This window comes from Amphiprion ocellaris, chromosome 10, assembly GCF_022539595.1.
Source record: "Amphiprion ocellaris isolate individual 3 ecotype Okinawa chromosome 10, ASM2253959v1, whole genome shotgun sequence".
Classification (NCBI taxonomy): Eukaryota; Metazoa; Chordata; class Actinopteri; family Pomacentridae; genus Amphiprion; species Amphiprion ocellaris.
Window position 1 is genome coordinate 9,432,301 of NC_072775.1, and position 13,514 is coordinate 9,445,814.

The following is a 13,514-nucleotide window of genomic DNA, read 5'->3' on the forward strand; positions in this document are numbered from 1 at the left end:
GTCTTGCAACAGGATAATGACCCAAAACACACAGCTAAAAACAGCCAAGAATGGCGAAGAGGAAAACATTGGACTATTCTGAAGTGGCCTTCTATGAGCCCTGATCTAAATCCTATTGAACATCTGTGGAAGGAGCTGAAACATGTCGTCTGGAGAAGGAACCCTTCAAACCTGAGACAACTGGAGCAGTCTGCTGATGAGGAGTGGACCAGAATACCTGCTGAGAGGTGCAGAAGTCTCATTGACAGTTACAGAAATCATTTGATTGCAGTGATTGCCTCAAAAGGTTGTGCACCAAAATATTAAGTGTACCATCATTTTTGTCCAGGCCTGTTTCTTGAGCTTATTTTTCCAAAATAATTCTGTTGCACCACTACATTGGAAGATTTTAGAGTAGATTACTCCAAACCATCCTTTAGGTCTACATTTAAGGTGGAATACTCCTTTACACCAAGATTTTTTGGTTTACATTGAAGGATTTTAGGTGGAATATTCCTTTGAACGAACTTTTTAAGTTTATGTTCAAGGATGTTGGGTGGAATATACCATCAGACCAACCTCCAAGGTCTACAGTAGTGAAGTTTAGGTGGAATATACCATTAAACTCACCTTTTAGGTCTACATTGGAGGATTTTAGGTGGAATTTTGTTCCAAACCATCTTTTAGTCTACATTTAAGGATGTTTAGGATGGTATATTCTTCCAAACCAACTTCTCAGGTCTACATTTCAGGTGGAATATTCCTCCATACTAACCTTTTTGGTCCACATTGAAGGATTTTTTTCTAAACCACCCTTTCGGGTCTATATTTGAGGTTTTAGGTGGAATATTCCTTTCAACCAGCCCCTCAGGTCTCTTTGAGGATTTTGGATGGAATACTCTGATAAACCAACATTTTAAGGGCATGTCCAAGGATTTTTGGTGGAATATTCCTCTAAGGTGGATGTTTGAGGACCTTGTAGGTGGAATACTTCCTGAAACCAACCTTTTAGGTTAACATTCAAAGATTTAAGGTGGAAAATTCCTTTAAACCAACTTAAATTTCATGTTTTGATCATTATCAAGTGAGAAACCTCAATCCAGACTCCTCATGATGACGTTTGAGATTTACGCTGCTGTTATTTGTTTAGTCCAGACTAAATGACAGAAATCCACAACTGTAATTTTATTTCAGGACTCGGTTATTAAATGTCAAAACAATCCATGTGACTCTAAAACTCAACAGCTTTACAAACTCTAAGATTAAACTCTCCACAAGGATCCAAAATAAGTTGGACTTCTACATGAGAGCTTTAATTATTCTTCATCTACTTCCTGAAAAGTTTGGTCAATAAAAAAAGACAAAAACTAATATTTTCAGGTGAACTAAAGACAGACTTTGTGATTTTTCTGCTCACATGTGTTGTTGTAAACTTACTCTTTCAAATAAATACCCGCCTAACCCCCTGGAAACCAGTGTTTGTCCTGTTTTTGTGTTGCTCCTCGGCGACCCTAGACAGCCAGGTCATAATGTTTTTTGAGCAACACACCATACTATGACGTTTTTACAATGAGGGTTCTACTGTGGAACCAGTTTGACATGTTCAGGTGTTCTTTGTGTGAAAACTCAGAGATTTCAGGTATCAGAAGGTGGTTTTCAACTTTCTTTGTTAACTTTCTGCTTCAACTTTAAACTAAATTTCCTTCACTAACCCAGCCCCCTGGACTTCCAGTAAGCTGTGTTCCTATTGGCTGTCCAGGTGGCTGCTTGGTGTTATCAGGAACACCTGAGCAGCTCAGTGTCTTCCTGCTTTATTTAGCTGCAGACAAACATTTCCTCTGATTCTCTTCACCAATGAACTGGGTTTGGCTCCATTGCTTTAGTTTGTTCTTTAGGCGTTGGCTTGCAGCTTCCAGCAGTAAAATTGTCTTTAATGTGTTTCTTGGTGTGTTTTAGGGCTTGGTACTGGATAGTTGTCTTGGTAAATGTGGTTCTTTAGCCACAGTTAGCACATGGTGCTAATGTGTGCAGTGATTAGTGGATTTGGTACAGCTGAGTTGTGTCTTTATCTTGGCTGTAGTGAGTCTTCAGAGGTTTTTGGTCAGACACATTCTGTATTCTTGTTTGTGAACCAGCGTTGGTTGTCCAGAAGGTAAGAGTTCCTGTCCTGATTCTCTGTTCTCAGAGGTTCTCTGGTAGGCTGCAGGAGACTTTAGCGTTTTGGTTGTGCTAGTTTGGTTTTTGTATGGTTTCATTTGGACGACTATCTTGAGGCCCCTCCATGTGGTTTAGTGAGGTTTTCTGGAACAGCTCTACAAAGCAACCTGCAGCAGAAGCGACTTGGAGAGTTTTTAGGAAGTTCTGGAGACCAGACTTTAGTGCAGCAGAAACATTTGTCAGTAGTTTGAGCAGGAGAAGGGGAGCTTCAGAGTAGAAATGAGACAGAAACCTTCTTGACCCGTGTGGTGAGGTCCTGTACCAAGAGTTTGAGCAGGTTGTGAAGAGTCTGTAGTTCTTTGGTCTAAAAGCACAAGAAGAGTGGACTCATTAAAGGAGAAAACAGGAGATATTGTTGGTTCTTCTGTCGCTCTGCAGTTTCCTTAGACTGAATATCAAGTTTATATTTTAAATGATTTCACATGTGAGCCCAAGAAGACTTCAATAAACTCCCTCCATCCCCTGGACACAACATATTTTATTACCATGTTAAATCTTTTTTTTTTTTTTTTTTTTTAATGTGTTTGAGTTTTAATCATAGTTTTAGCGTAGTTTTTTGTCTTTGCTTGTTTAGTTTTGTCATCTGTGTGAAAAGTGTCAAATAAAGTTGAATTGATAAACTCAATTGACTAACTTATGATTGTGACAACAGCAGTATTGTCATTGTGATTTAAAGGTTTGTTTCATTTTTAAGGTTGGGGTTAAATTCTTGACAGAAAAAAAGGTTAAAGAAATAAATGACATTAAAAAAATCAATTAAATCAAAGGGAAAAAACATTTAATACAATAAAACTTTTAAAAAGAAAATTAAACATTAAATACAATTAAATTCTATTAAACAGACAAAATGTTTAATTAGATAATTAAACAGAAGATGCAAAACATGCAATTATGAAATTATACAAAATGTTATAAACAAAAATATTAAACATTAAAGATGAAATATTTTAGATAATTAAACATTTAAAAAAAATACAATAAACAAGAAGAATATTAAACATTAAAAAAATACAAAACATTTAATTCAATAATTAAACCTTTAAAAAGACAAAACAATAAATTAAAAATTAAATGTTTAATTAGAAAATTAAATCTTGAAGACAATAAAACTTTAAATAGAAATTAAACAGGAAATACAATGAAGCATTTAAAAAGAAAATTAAACATTAAAAGGTGGTAACATTTAAAAAGAAAAATCTTAAAGATTTAATCGAAAAATTAAACATTGGGAAAGAAAAGGAAAATTTTCAAACAAGCCGATAAAACATTTGAAAAAACAACAATTAAACATTAAAAAGACAAAACATTTGGAAATCAAATCAGACATTAGAACAGAATAAAAGGTGAGAAAAGAGCAAAACTAAACATTCAAGAAGAATCAAACTAAAGATAAAACCTTTGAAAGGGCACCAGTTAGACTTTAGAAGATCAAATTAAACAGAGGAGACAATAAAACAGATCAAAAAGAGCAAAAACAGATGAAGGTCTTAAAGCGTTTTCTAGTCTGAAATGAAAACAAGTTGTTTCTTCAAACATTTCCTCTTTCTATGTTCTTGGTTTGATTGTGGACAGATTTACTAAGAACTCATTGAAGAAAACTGCTTTCCAGATAAAGTCTACTAGTAGTTGAAGGCATTGATCAAACTAATGTTACCTTCTGATCTCCACAAACTTTACTGTTCAGTGAAGTGAATCAAAGTTTGTTCAGGATTTCTAAAAAACCCACAGGTGAAGGTCTGAGAAGAACTCAGATGGATGGTCTAAATGTGAAATCAAGACTCATGGTCACAAGTTTTAAGGCTTCTGTTAACCATAAAGTTCAAACTAACAGAGAAGTACTAAAACTTTTAAGATTTCAGTCCTCAGACTGTCTAAAGGTTCAAACTAACAGAGAAGTACTGAGAAACTTTTAAGATTTCAGTCCTTGGACTGTCTAAAGGTTCAAACTAACAGAGAACTACTCAGGAACTTATAGGATTTCAGTCCTCGGACTGTCTGAAGGTTCAAACTAACAGAGAACTACTCAGTAACTTGGAAGATTTCAGCTCTCAGACTGTCTGAAGGTTCAAACTAACAGAGAACTACTGTGGGACTTAGAAAATTTCAGCCCTCAGACTGTGTGAAAGCTCAGGTCCTGAGGACTCGGGAGGTGTGGAGGCTTTGGAAAGTCTTGGAACTGAGGGTTCCACCCTCCAGCACAAAGGCTGAAGTCCAACCTCCTGAGAAAAACGGTCGAGTCGAGACTCGAGTTAAAAAAAAAACTCGAAAATGACAAAAAATAGATGATAAATGCGCAAAAAAAAGAAGAATTACTATCTGAGCGAGTAGCTCAGGGGGATAAGAGGAGAGACTACAGAGCGGAGGGTCGCAGGTTCAAGACCCACCAGTGGCAGTTTTCTTTCTTTGTCTTTGTCAGGATTTTCAAAAACTTTAAGAAGGGTCTGGTCTTGAACCAGCGACCTGCAGCTCCATAGGCAAATCCTTAACTCACTGAGCTACAGATCAGATGAAAAGAAATAAATTCGTCGTCCCTTTGGCATCGTAGTTCTTGAAGTGACCACATGGGCAGAGCCAAGGCGGGGCCTGGGTGGAGTCAGGGCGGAGAGTAGGCGGGGAGGTGGGTGGCGGCCTCCCCCCTCTACTCCCCCACCTCCCCCCCACCGCCCACCTACACTTTCCCCCGCCCGACGAGTTTTTCGAGTCTCCACGAGTTCTTCGAGTCTCCACGGGTTTTCCCGAGTTTCTGGAGTTTCCACCAGGTCGGAGGCAGAACAAGTTGTCATGAAGAGGTGTTGAAGTCGGCCAGGATGGACTGACTTTTTACAGCGACTAGAAGGAAGACGACTAGAAGAGCAGGTCTTTAACCACCATCCATAAAATCCATGGAGTCGCTCCAGAGAAATGAAGGGAGGTCAACTTCCATCCAGATGTTCAACTTGATATCTTTACTTGGACATTTTTAGCACCACAAACCTTTAGTATCACACTTTATTATCCTTTATTAGGACTTTAATGGAATCCACCAGCAGATTTACTTTTTGTTGACAAACTTTATTCTTGTCGTCGTGGGACTGCAGTATTTAAAACTCTTCCTTCTATTTGACCTCATGTTTATTAGTTTTAGTGGAGAAAGTTATTTTAATTGTCAATTAATCTCTTAAAAACCAAATAATAAATTGGGTTAGTCAAGAGCTTTAAATTTCTTCCTTTGTCATATTTTAAGTATGACAAAAAAATATAAAAATAAAGTCTTGAGACAATTTGACCTGTAACTGGCGTTATATAAATAAAATAGAATTTAAATTGTATGTATCTTGTAATGTTGGAGTAATTCAGCCATATATGTTAGAAAACACATTTTCTTTGTCCATTAATCTGTCATTTCCTCCAGTAATTCATTTCTTGTTTTGGTTTATAAAATGTCAAACCCAAATATATTCAGTTTACTGTCATAAAAACCAAAAGGATTTACATTCATGATGCAGGAATCAGACAGTTTTTCACTTTTTATCTTAGTTTCGTCAGAAAGATAGTTGATAATGTGTGAATTGTTGCAGCTTGTGAGACGTAGAAGGTTTTAATCTTTGGGGCTGAGTGTCAAAAAACATTTAGAAACCAACATCAACAAAACACTCAACAAAGATTTGAACATCATTAAAGGGAAATCCAACTTTTGCATGACAATGTCTAATTAAAGGACATTAATTTCCAATGTAAATGTGTGACATTCATCCTCTGGAGTTTTCTCTTCACATCGTCTTCCACCTGGACTGGTTTGTTCAGGAGCATGTGCAACAAACATTTGAAAAACTGCACTTTAACATCAATGAATGACACTGAAGTTTAATCTCTACATAAATGAGACTGAGTCTGAATGTGCTGCTCTGTCATTAACTCTAAGTTTAGGGAAAGTTCAAACAAAAGAGGACAGTTCAGATAAGACTTGAGAATGAGCTTATTTTGAACAAACATCTCAGACTTTCTGAGCTTCAGCACCTATAGCAAGATATTTTAACAAGAAGCAACTCAAGAGATCCAGAAGTTGGAGAGAGTTAGGCTTTAGCTGAGCCAAAGAACATGTGGGGACGCTAACCTAGCAAACATTTCAGACTTTTCTCTGTGAATTCTGAGAAATAATTTCCTATTTAATGACAGAGCTACACATCTTAACTCAGTCTCATTAAAACAGACTCTAATTCAGTGTCATCCATCCATATTAAAGTGCAGTTACCCAAAATGTTTGTTGCATGAGCTCCAACAAAACCTGTCCAGGTAGAAGGCCACTTTGACAAACAGGAAGTGGACGATTCCAAGCAGATTTATAGAAGGGGGAACCGGACTGTACTAAGTGTGGTCGAGTATAGAGGGGTGTTTTGTGGGTTTTTAAGGCTGATAATGATTATTAGTGAGACATTTGGAGTAGATATTCATTTGCAGTAAATGAAAGTATTTAAAATCTTGGAGTTAAACTTAGAAGAACACAAACTCTAACAGAAAACTTTGTTGATACGTTTTTGTTTGTTTACAGATGTTAAGTTAAAGGAGTTTTATTCGTGACGTATAACCAATCAAATCACTCCAGAAGACAGAGCGACCACAGGTAGATAAAAGTTCAGAGCCAAAGTAGCGCCATTTTTAAATGTATTTATTACCGTAAATCAGTAAAAAATAAAATAGTGATAATCAGTAAATCAGTCAGCCCACAATTACTACAATTCTACAATGTATGTCTCTTTCCTTTGACTTGTTATTTGTACAATCTACGATGTATATGATGGCGTTTTTTCATACCAAAGGCTCTACTATGATGTTTTCTAAGAGACATACCATGCTACTCTGGTTGTTCTGGCTCTGGGCTGCTGCACTCCTCCTCTGTTGTTTTCTGGATTGTACTCAGCTGCATGCCTTCGTCCACCCGGCCTCCGTTGACTCGTCCCGCCTGCCGTCTCTGGAGCTGAAGCTGGATTGGAACAGACCAAAGTACAGTCCAATCACGATGCCAGCTGCCTCTCAAAAGGCTCCTTCATCTGGCAGGTGGCAGCACTTCTTCTGAGGGGAAGCTGAGCTGGCCTGGCAGAACTTTGGAGATGTGTTCCAGTGGTTGGTGGATGTGTGGGGAGATAGAGAGGGACCTTTGAATTGTTCAGAAAGGAAAACAGGGAACCCATTGGTAGTTTTAGTTTAGGGTGCTACTGCGGTGTGTTTTTGGGTTTTAAGAGGTGAACAGGAAGAGTTTTTTTTCGTATTGATTATCTTTTACTTTGTTCCTGGTTGGAATGCCCATCAATGTCAACATGAAGTTCACTTTTAGTTCTGTTTATTTATTTTTATTTTACTAAACACCCAATTGTTTTTACCCCCTCACATGTTGTGTTGTTGTAAACTTCCTCTTTCAAATAAATACTCGTCTAACCCTCTGGAAACCAGCGTTTGGACTGTTTTTGGTGTTGCTCCTCACCCTACTGACAGCTGTGGACTAAAGGCTATACTATGACGTTTTTAGAGCGACATGCTATACTATGATGTTTGTTGGGCGACACGCTATACTATAGGCTTTTTTAATTGACATATTACTGTGACGTTTTTTTGTTTTAGTTTTTTTTGTTTTTTTTAGCAACATATAAGAATTGAACAGTTTTAAAATTACTATACTTTTACTTGTGCAATGAAATTATTATTCTATGGCATTTTTTAGATGACATATTATACTCTGATGTTTTCTTGAATTACATACTATTTTGACAATATACTGCACTATGACATTTTTTGAACCACATATCATACATGACAATTTTAGGCAACATCCTATCATTTTGCGCTTTTTGAACCACATAATTATCTGTGGGGTTTTTTTGCCGACATGCTATACTATGAACTACAGGCCATACTATGTTATTCTTGAGTAAAGCATACTATACTTTGACATTTTCTGAACTACATCCTATACTATGGCGTTATACACAGAGTGCTTTGGTTACATGTTGATTTATAATCTAGATTTTTTCAGTTTTGTTTTTTGATGGGATTACCACAGACCTGACCGTGAACACCGTTGACACCCACCTGAGGGAGACGCTGTCTAAGATCTCAAGGCTGCTTGGTCGTGGTCTTTCTGGTCCTGCTCCAGAAGGCCTTCATCAACTACGTCTTCTTTTGAAGAGGCCCTCAGATGCTGCAATCTCTGACCTTCAGGAGGAACTGCTACTTTCACTCTGTAACGAGACAGCGGTTATTTTAAAGACCCAGCTCCTGGCGGCTTTGACTGAAAATTTAACATCCATCAAAACGGAACTACAGACAGTTAAATCTGAGCTGTCGGTCAGTATTTCAAACGTCAAGTCCGACCCGGGTGCCCTGAAGCACACTGTGGGTGAAACGGAAACTTCACTCTCCACATCACCAACGACATTGTCACACTCCAAAGCAGAGCACCTGTCTGCTGAACTTTTAAAAGTGGACAATGAAAAGTGGAAACCTACATGGCGTGAGAGTAAGAAAAGTAGAGAGACAAGTAAATAAGTCTGTATACAACATATTTAAAAAGAAATCATGCTAATAAATTAAGTCCAAAGAACCGAATTAGCCAATATACTGGAGACCAAAGTTTTTTAATTTGATAGGTATAACCTTGTTTAGTAACATTTCAATTATTTGAGAGCAGTCCTAAAGAACTGCCTGTAATCCCAATCATAAAATGGGTTTGGAGGAAGAACATAGATGGTAATCTGGATATACATGAGTTAGGCTTTATAACTACTATTGGTAGTATTGGTGGTACTAATAGCAATGTGACTACTACTAGTAGTACATTAACTGCTGCTGATACTGGCACTGCTACTACAACTTGGAATACTATTACAAATGCTGATACTACTTCTACGACTCTAACAGCTGTTTATACTACTACTGATGCTTGTACTTTTAGTATTACTACTACTGCTTGTACAACTATACTACAGCTACTATTAATCGTCTGGTATTTGGTTGTCAAGCTGCTAGGTCGCCTTAGCGTTTTGCTAGTGGCTAACTAGTTAGCTCTCATAGACTGGAAGCTCTCAATAAGATTTAATGATGAAAAAAGAGCCAAAAACTATTCTTACCTATGAAAAGTCATTCCGAGTTTCCTTGTCTCAATCGTACGACGCAGTGTGTAATTGTATGCAGCACAGTGAGCCGGCATACTTGTTGTTTCCGTTTTCACGGCGTCTACATCAACGGAATGCACTGAAACTTTGCCCCCACTAGCTTAGCCTCGCCGTAGCACGCAGCTCAAATGGGGCGTGTCCTATCTACTCATTCATATCTATGCACAGTAGTCTGGTCCGACAGTCTCGATGATGACGTTTCACGTGTACGTCAGAATGCAAGTACGGACAGTTACGTACTGAGAAACGGCCATAGTCTTCTTACCGCAAAGGTACAAAGCTGCTCGTCTTTCCTTCGGCATCAGGAAACGTCTTCAAAGCTTCTTCAAATCCAAACGAAATACAATCAAAAGATCAAGCTAACGTCATCGGTGCATTCAGTTGCAGTCGGACGACGAAGTTGCGTTCAGAAGCGTCGGAAATGGGACTTTCAGTAATGTAAATTTGGCTCACGGGGTGGCCAATCAGATCACGGGGGGGGGGGGGTGGGGGGGGGTGTCAGTGTCTCCAAAAACGCCAGAAAAAGTCTCTAGTCGCTTTTGACAAAAAAGTCGCCAGGACGCTTTGGAAAGTCGCCAGATTTAGCGAGAAAGTCTCCAAGTTGGCAACATGCTCTATAAACGAGAAGGGTTATGTCCGCAGAGCCGGAGGCTGCACTGAGAGGGCTGCACATTCCGGTCGCACATTTCAAGCATTTTTTAAAAGTTACTACAATAGATGGTCACTGTAGTGCACAACTTTCGATTTAAATGCAGAACTTACAGTTTTAAAGGATGATTTCACTCAAAATATTCCAATAGTATGTGTCTGCAGAGCCGGAGGCTGCACGGAAAGGGCTGTATGTAGTGATGGCTGATCGAGGCTTTGTTGAAGCTTCGACACTTCATTCAAAACATGGTTCATTACTCGAGGCCTCAATGACACACAGTGCTCGAGTAGGACATCTAGTGGTCAATAATATGAAGTGCAATCAAGACGTGGTCGTTGGTTCATAGATTGTTTTGGATTTGATTCGCCATGCACACATTGCTGTTTGACTACACTAGATGATTGTATGGGTTGTAGTGGACACAAAAATAATATTACTAGTAATAATAATGACAATAACTATTGAAGAGCACGTTTCTATTTCCCATGTTGTCTGTATCCCTATATACTCTTTGCTTATATTCTGTGTTATGAAACATTTAAACGGTGCTGCTACATTCATGAGATGCTCTACAAATACAGGACTGATGTCATTTTACATGGGGCTGGTTCAAATAAAGATTTTATGGATTATTATGGATTTTAGCAAAGTATGTCTTGGGGTTTATTGGTGAAGAGGTCAGTAAAGAGGGTCTGCTTATGTAACTGGTTATGAGGTTTTATTGAGAAATAATTTATCAACAGTTTTGGGACCACTGTTCCCTCTAAGCTGCGCGCGATACTTTTTTTTTTTTTTGCGCATTTATCATTTATTTTTTTTGCCATTTTCGAGTTTTTTTTAACTTGAGTCTCGACTCGATCGTTTTTTCTCAGGAGGCTGGACTTTAGCCTTTGTGCTGGAGGGTTGAACCCTCAGTTCCAAGACTTTCCAAAGCCTCCACACCTCCCGAGTCCTCAGGACCTGAGCTTTCACACAGTCTGAGGGCTGAAATTTTCTAAGTCCCACAGTAGTTCTCTGTTAGGTTGAACTTCCAGACAGTCCAGGACTGATATCTTCTAAGTTCTGAGTAGTTTGAACTTCCACAGTCTGAGGACTGAAATCTTAAATGTTCTTGAGTTGTTCTCTGTTAGTTTGAACCTTCAGACAGTCTGTTAATGTTTCGATTAATCTTTAAGGTTTTTCTTTTTAAATGTTTTACCACCTTTTAATGTTTAATTTTCTTTTTAAATCCTTCATTGTATTTTCAGTGTAATTCCTATTTGAACTTTTATTGTCTTTAAGATATAATTTTCTATTAACAAAACATTTAATTTTTTAATTAAATGTTTTGTCTTTTTTGGATAGGTGTAGTGAGAGACAGAAAACGGGGGAGAAAAGTCGGAAGAAGACTTGCAGCAAAGGGCTACTAGCGGGACTCGAACCCGGGACGCTGCGTCGAGGACCAGCCCCTGTACATGGATCACCCGCTTAACCCGTTGAGCTATATGTGCGCCCATGTTTTGTCTTTTTAAGGGTTTAATGATCTGATTAAATGTTTTGCATTTTTAAACCGTTCAACATTCTTCTGGTTTAATTGTATTTTTTAAATGTTTAATGATGGAAAATACTTTATCTGTAATTTCTAATATTTGTATTTTAAAAATTTTGTTTAATTTCATAACGACATGTATTGTACGTTGTTGAATGATCTCATTCAATATTTGTCTGTTTAATGTAATTTAATGTAATTTAATGTTTAACTCTATTAAACAGACAAAATATTGAATGAGATCATTCAACAACGTACAATACATGTCGTTATGAATTAAACAAAATTTTTAAAATACAAATATTAGAAATTACAGATAAAGTATTTTCCATCATTAAACATTTAAAAAAATACAATTAAACCAGAAGAATGTTGAACGGTTTAAAAAATGCAAAACATTTAATCAGATCATTAAACCCTTAAAAGGACAAAACATTTAATTAAAAAATTAAATGTTTAATTAGAAAATTACATCTTAAAGACAATAAAACTTCAAATAGGAATTAAACAAAAAATACAATGAAGCATTTTAAAAAGAAAAAATAACATTAAAAAGGTGGTATGTATATATAATTTAATTGTATTTAATGTTTAACTTTTTATACAGACAAAATATTGAATTAGAAATTCAAACATACAATACATGTTGTTATGAAATTAACAAAATTTTTAAAATACAAATATTAGAAATTACAGATAAAGTATTTTCCATCATTAAACATTTAAAAAATACAATTAAACCAGAAGAATGTTAAACGGTTTAAAAATGCAAAACATTTAATCAGATCATTAACCCTTAAAAGGACAAAACATTTAATTAAAAAATTAAATGTTTAATTAGAAAATTACATCTTAAAGACAATAAAACTTCAAAATAGGAATTAAACAAAAAATACAATGAAGCATTTAAAAAGAAAAATAAACATTAAAAGGTGGTATATGTATATATAATTTAATTGTATTTAATGTTTAACTCTATTATACAGACAAAATATTGAATTAGATAATTCAACAACATACAATACATGTTGTTATGAAATTAAACCAAATTTTTAAAATACAAATATTAGAAATTACAGATAAAGTATTTTCCATCATTAAACATTTAAAAAATACAATTAAACCAGAGAATGTTAAACGGTTTAAAAAATGCAAAACATTTAATCAGATCATTAAACCTTAAAAGGACAAAACATTTAATTAAAAAATTAAATGTTTAATTAGAAAATTACATCTTAAAGACAATAAAACTTCAAATAGGAATTAAACAAAAAATACAATGAAGCATTTAAAAAGAAAAATAACATTAAAAGGTGGTATATGTATATATAATTTAATTGTATTTAATGTTTAACTCTATTATACAGACAAAATATTGAATTAGATAATTCAACAACATACAATACATGTTGTTATGAAATTAAACAAAATTTTTAAAATACAAATATTAGAAAATTACAGATAAAGTATTTTCCATCATTAAACATTTAAAAAATACAATTAAACCAGAAGAATGTTAAACGGTTTAAAAAATGCAAAACATTTAATCAGATCATTAAACCTTAAAGGACAAAACATTTAATTAAAAAATTAATGTTTTAATTAGAAAATTACATCTTAAAGACAATAAAATTCAAATAGGAATTAAACAAAAAATACAATGAAGCATTTAAAAGAAAAATAAACATTAAAGGTGGTATATGTATATATAATTTAATTGTATTTAATGTTTAACTCTATTATACAGACAAAATATTTGAATTAGATAATTCAACAACTACAATACATGTTGTTATGAAATTAAACCAAATTTTTAAAATACAAATATTAGAAATTACAGATAAAGTATTTTCCATCATTAAACATTTAAAAAATAAAATTAAACCAGAAGAATGTTAAACGGTTTAAAAAAAATGCAAAACATTTAATCAGATCATTAAACCCTTAAAAAGGACAAAACATTTAATTAAAAAATTAATGTTTAATTAGAAAATTA

The 13,514-nt window shown here is 35.3% G+C and overlaps 1 long non-coding RNA gene across 1 annotated transcript; it reads right to left on the bottom strand.

The window, feature by feature from the left end:
- Positions 1-6,824: 6,824 nt before the first annotated feature.
- On the bottom strand, positions 6,825-8,523 carry LOC129349797 (uncharacterized). The gene is made up of 2 exons (XR_008602924.1): positions 8,260-8,523; positions 6,825-7,328 (listed from the first exon to the last, which is right to left on the bottom strand). It is a non-coding gene; the product is annotated as an uncharacterized LOC129349797 (long non-coding RNA).
- Positions 8,524-13,514: the final 4,991 nt, after the last annotated feature.